This window comes from Zonotrichia albicollis, chromosome 3 (genome assembly GCF_047830755.1).
Source record: "Zonotrichia albicollis isolate bZonAlb1 chromosome 3, bZonAlb1.hap1, whole genome shotgun sequence".
Classification (NCBI taxonomy): Eukaryota; Metazoa; Chordata; class Aves; order Passeriformes; family Passerellidae; genus Zonotrichia; species Zonotrichia albicollis.
Genome location: NC_133821.1, coordinates 109583470 through 109589469, shown reverse-complemented (window position 1 = coordinate 109589469; position 6000 = coordinate 109583470).

Sequence of the window (6000 nt, the reverse complement as noted above, 5' to 3'; positions counted from 1 at the left end):
ACTGAAAAATATTCTATTGGAAGTGACAGTACCCTACAAACTCAAATTTCTTAACTAAAACTGCGTGGAGGAATAGTTCTTAGTTTCATGTTACACATATTTCATTCCACTGAAGGAGATGAGAAATACATTTTTTCAGTAGTTATATAATCATGTTCAGTTAAACATACAGAATTTAGCAGCATACTTGAGTTATTTGGTGAAGATTTGGATGACTGTAACCAAAAGCTTTGATTGTTAGAAGTTATTATTTTAAAAATTAATGAAAAAAACTTTTGAAAATACTGTTAGCAGGGCCAAGTTATTCTCATGCATGGGCTATTTATAATGCCAACAAAAACCTACAGTGGGATTGATTTTGCTATGTGGGCTAGCTGCTTATGTCACCCTTGCTTCTGAAATCAGTTCAGTGTCTGAAATGCTCTTTTCAGTTAATTTTGGAGTATTTTGCAACCACATTTACTTCTCAAAATTGGAATCCCCTGATGAAAGTTGGCATGTGGTAGAATATGAAGATTTATGGTAGTATAACTCACCAGAAACTCTTATATGAACATAAAGAAGTCTTATGTAGACATAAATTATGTCAAAGTAGCTGCAATTCCAGCGTCAGTAATGATGCAGTCTCAGACTGTCCAAGCTCTTAGCATTTAGGATGCAATATTAGAAACTTTGCGCAACTAACCAATGTATCTCTTTGGTCAGGAAAAAAAAATCCAAACAAAAAACAAATGACCAACCCAAACTTGTTTTGCTTCTCAGGGAGACTGACTGGCACAATTCTCTAGAGACAGGAAACAACAAGCTAGAACATTCTGGTTGTTATTTTTTGCTAAATCTCCCTGAAATTACAGCAAACAGCTAAAAGTTGTTGTCATTACTGATATTCTCTCTGCCCCACAGCCATGTGGCTCTGTCACACAGTAGGGTAGTAACAAGATAATGAGGATAAAGCTTTTCAGAAATCCATGCCAGCATGTCCTACAATGGAGACCAGACACTGTAATTGATACTGTTCTGTGTCCTACTGCACATCAATTCTTTCTATTTGTTTTCCAGTACTGTCTTAGAAAGTGGATATGATTAGCTCAGTATTTTCAGTGTTACAAAACACATAAAGTAGACCTGGAAAGGAACTTGAGGTATTATGTAATTGAATTCTGTGTCCTAGGACAGAATCATCTGCAGACAAGGTATTGCTAACTTATTTAATTTATCTGTTTTAAAGAAAATGTCAATTATATGATTCTAAAAGCTCCTCGAACTGTGTATTACAAAGCCTAATTACCCTTAACAACAGGTTAAACCTTATCTTTTTTTTTTTACATCTAACTTAAGTATCCCTCCTTGCAAATTAATGCCATTACTTTTGGGCCCATGGAATAAAGAACAATTACTTGTCTTCCTTCTTCCAATAGCTTTTTATTTATGTGAAAGCTGTTACCTTGTTTCAAGGTCTTTAAATTTTCCTGAACACAGAAGTAATATAAGAAAATAGAGTTTTGGGGGACATTAAAAAATCAAATTGTTGAGCAAGTGGTGAAGATATTTTGGAGTAAGAAGTAAATTTTCTATGCATTCACTGTGCTTAGCTAAATAGTTATTGCTATGAAGGGTCAGTACGTCAAAAATCACGTATACTCATAGATATGTTGAGGGAGATTCAGTTGTATTTTACTGAGTTATTGAACATATTATAGAGAATCAATCCTCTGTGAAAATCTTCTATCAGATTAAAGTAATTTGTGATGATGAAAGGTTGATTCTATCATAGTTCCATTATAAGTTGATTTTATATAGGGAAGACTAAGAAAGCTAATGAAGAGACAGCTAATTTTTCTAATGAAGAAGGATTTTGTTCTGTTGCTCAGATGAGAATAATTCTTAGAACACAAATAAAAGGTTTGAGTTTTCCAGTATTAAAATACATTGCCAGAAACATTCTGTTTTTAAAAGCCTTTAAATCTGAGGAAAAAAATCTGTTTACAACAAACATTTTTAAATACTTAAAACCTTTTTAAAAACATAAATTTAAAAAATGGAAAAGCTTCACTTGTTGACTAGCTTTTCAGGAAACAGTTTTTTTCAAAATTTTTTTAATCTTGGCTTTGAAATCATGTATATCCAAGTTCACTTTCTCTTTCTATATCTCCCTGAACAGATGCAGAAACAAAATATTCAAAAAAAGCTTTCAAAAGTCAATTCAGAAAAGCTGAGGGAATAACACAGATCTGAACAATTAAGCAAACCAAACAAATCTAGAATAGAAGAGTCATAAGGACTCTCCCTTTCTTTTTATGCAAATGTAAAGAAAAATAAAGAGCACAATGTAGTTAAAATTAGCAATGATATTACTAAGTTTTCTTTTAATAACCTGACAGAATGTAGTTTGATTTGATTATCTTTTCTATTCTTAAAATTACAAATGTCAGGGACTGTGACACTCGCCAGGTCATTATTCTGAAACGGAAAACATTTTTAGTACCCTGAAGCCATATTTTTACTTTGTGTCCTATTCACTGTATTTTAATGTATTTTTTCCTTTTATTTTTCTAAATAATCATAATGACTGTAAAATCTTTTTTCTCACTGATGCCTTCAAGACTTTTCCTGCAGAGTTGATCTAAAATCAATTGAACTAAGGACTCATTCCTTTAGAAATTCTTTTTTTTTTTTTGATTGCTCACAACTGAGTTTAGTAGACCATTACAAGAAAAAATATTGAGAGAAAAAATAAATGAGAAAAACTCTTTCATCTGATTGAGTAGTAGAAAATTTAGTTCAAAGACAATAAAAGATCAGCATGATGTGAAGATTCTTGGGCTTACTGTTGTGTGCAGTAGAAGGCATGACTGAACTTCATTACAGGTGGTGGTTTTTGAATTGTTCTTTTCTATTTTGTTTATCTTTTTGTCTTTTTGTTTAGTGGAACTTCAATGCTTACTGACATCATTGACTAGCTATGAATGTAGAAACAGTGTTTCTGAGATAAAAATGATGGATCTTTTAAGCAGCTGAACTTCTGCTAAGGACACACAAGTTTCTCTGCTGAAACCACATCTGAGTTTGACCTGAGGACTTTTCATCCATTAAAAAAACGCTTTCATTTGATCTTCAGGTTGTTACAACTCCCCATCCTAACAAAGAAGAGCTATGTGTGAGGTACGTGTTAAGACATGAAACTGCAATTCAAAGGAATTCTGAGTATGATTCCCGTGGCACTGTGGCAGCATGTAAAAGCCTTTTTTTCTAGAAAAGGTAGGATTTGTGACTTTCTTTAAACCAAGATCTGAAGCAAAACATGTTGGCTTCTCTCAAGAGGCTTCATTCTCCTACAGCTGGAGGAATTGATGGTTATAAATAGTCAGTGAGGACAGGAAGTGTGGTCAGATCAGACTCATCGGGGAAATACAACCGTATTTGTATTCCTGTTTATAGGAATTGCATTGTATTCCTATTGATACTGAGTACGAAGTGAAAAAATAATCCATGGGAAGCATTTATTTATTCTGCTGTTTCCAGAATTCATGCATAAATCAGTGAGCATAGCAAATCAATATAGGATAGAAATCATTAAAGGTGTGATTGTAATCAGACAGGGAACGGTGAAAACCCTGTGTGGTACTTCATACTGGCTTGCCTTCAAAGGCATCCCTGTCAAGTTTCCTTCTATTTGATGAATCTAGCTGTTGAGCCTGTATTTCTTACTTGCAATTTCAGCTTTCTTAGTTTTCATTCATAATCTGTACACGTCTGGCAGCTGAGTGAAAGATGTGTTAGGCATGTACTAACTTCCTCTTTCTCATATGTCTTGCTCTGGAGCACAGTCCTTAAAAAAAAAAGTGTCTTATCCCCTAAATTGTGATCAATTACATGAAGCCTTTGTTTTGTCATTTAGTACAGGAAATAATTTATTTAGTCTACTCTTCAAACACAACATAATTATTGAGCCAGAACAGGTGGAAGGCAAACAAATGCAGGACTAGCAAATATAAAGGAAAAAAAAAAAGTATTTTTGCCTTTATACAGCCATTTTTATAGCTTTTAAGTTATTTCAACTTCTGGTCACCCCACAGGCTTACCAGAACCAGGACAAAAGTATATGGGCTATGAAGTTTGGAAAGGTTGAGAATCAGACATACTGTGTGTTTTTTATTTAGTCTATTTCCAGCGTAATTCAATGTGATCCTGTGGTGGGGTCCTCGAGAGCAAGCGAGGCAAAAGGAGCACAAGTTATGCACACAGCTGTTTTTCACAGATGGCTGTGAAGCTTTGTCATGGCACTTGCCTGGATGGGAAATATCCATGATACATGTTGGACAGCTGCGTGCAAATGTAATAACTGCTCTTCCTTCTGGAGCTATATGGGATGTCCCATACTGTGGGGGCTCTGTGAGGGGAGGCTGGGGCTGTCCCAGCCAGACACAGCTGGTTCCAGCCAGATCCAACCACCCACCACAGGGCAGGGCTGAGCCCATGGCCGGGGCAGGAGCACTACAGGGACTGCGTGTGTAAGAAGGACACAGGAAGATAGTGGGGTGTGGGGAGTAAAAAGGAATGAGAAGCAACACAGGGAACAGAAAGATGAGGAAGGAAGGAAAAGGAAGAATGAGTCAGTGGTGGAGAGCTCTGGAGCAGCAGAAGAGAGAAAGAAGGACAGACATGGAGGGGGAAACTTCTATCTCCTGAGCACCACACACCTAGTGGCACTAATTGCTCAACAGCGAGGCTGAGTGTTACTAGAAGTCACATAAAAAAGGTAGCTGGGGTGATGAGGATTGTTATAGATATATATATTATAATATTGGCTTTCTGCAAATATTAAAATAGATTCTATATGTGTGGTGTTAATGTAACTTTGTTATAAAGTTTTTATTTCTGTTTTTAATTAAGTTAGACACAGTAGTGAAGTATCTGATACAATTATGCTTGTGTTAAAATGCCTGCTTGGATGGGATAACACCCAATGAACAATGATGATGACACCAGCTACAGAAATGCCAACTGTCAGCACTCACCATCTGAAGACAGCGTGGGCCAGGGCGCAGAACTGGAGGTGATGATAAGAATGGACTAAAACCACAGCCAAGAAATATGCATGCTCAAAATAGGTGGACCCAAGGAGGAGCTAAACAGTTCTAGAAATAGGTAAATTAGTTTGGGGAAAAGTTTAACATGCACAATTGTTAATGAAGACGTGAAAGGTTGATGCAATAGAAATGGTACATAAAGGGTGTTTCCAAAACAGCAGGTGTGCTTTTGGCCGGCTGCCAAGATGCACATGCCCATATATCTTTGCTCTATGGTCTTTGTCTCCTGTTGTACTTTATTAAACTGCCTAAATTTATACAGGAGCATGAACCTTGTTTTTCACATGGAGCATGGGAAAAGGGAAGAAAAGGTGCTTTCCTCAGCTGTGAATGCTTGGGGTGTTTTCTTTTTCTTTGATTTCAAATACATCAATCAATAATTAAATGCTTGTATTAATTAACAATAAATGAAGCTAATTCCCCAAAGCTGAATTTGCACTATCCATAAGAGTAACTGACACTTGTCTTTTGTCCTTATTCCAGCTCTTTGCCTCAAACCAGATGGTTTCTTGTTCTTGTTCTCCTGTTTTCTCCCCAGCCTCACAGAACAGAGGAGTGAAAAGCAGCTAGGTGGGAGTTTGGCTGCTAGAAAAGGCTTATGCAACACAAGCACAAATCATGTATCTGTGTATAGTGCCAATAAGATGCAAGAAAATAGAGTAATTTGTGTGTAAATATTGATATATCTTCATATGTATTTATTTATACTGTATATGGTTAAGGAAAAATCAGAATGTTAATCTCAGTCTGTGTTTCTTAAATCCATAGGACAGTTTTACAAATACTGCTATAAACAGGAACAATTTATTTATACCTTATTTGAACCAATAGAGGAAAGCAGTAACAAGTATTTTATCTAAGTAAGATTAATGGCAGTTTTGTAGGTTTTTTTTTTTTACAGGTAGTGTAA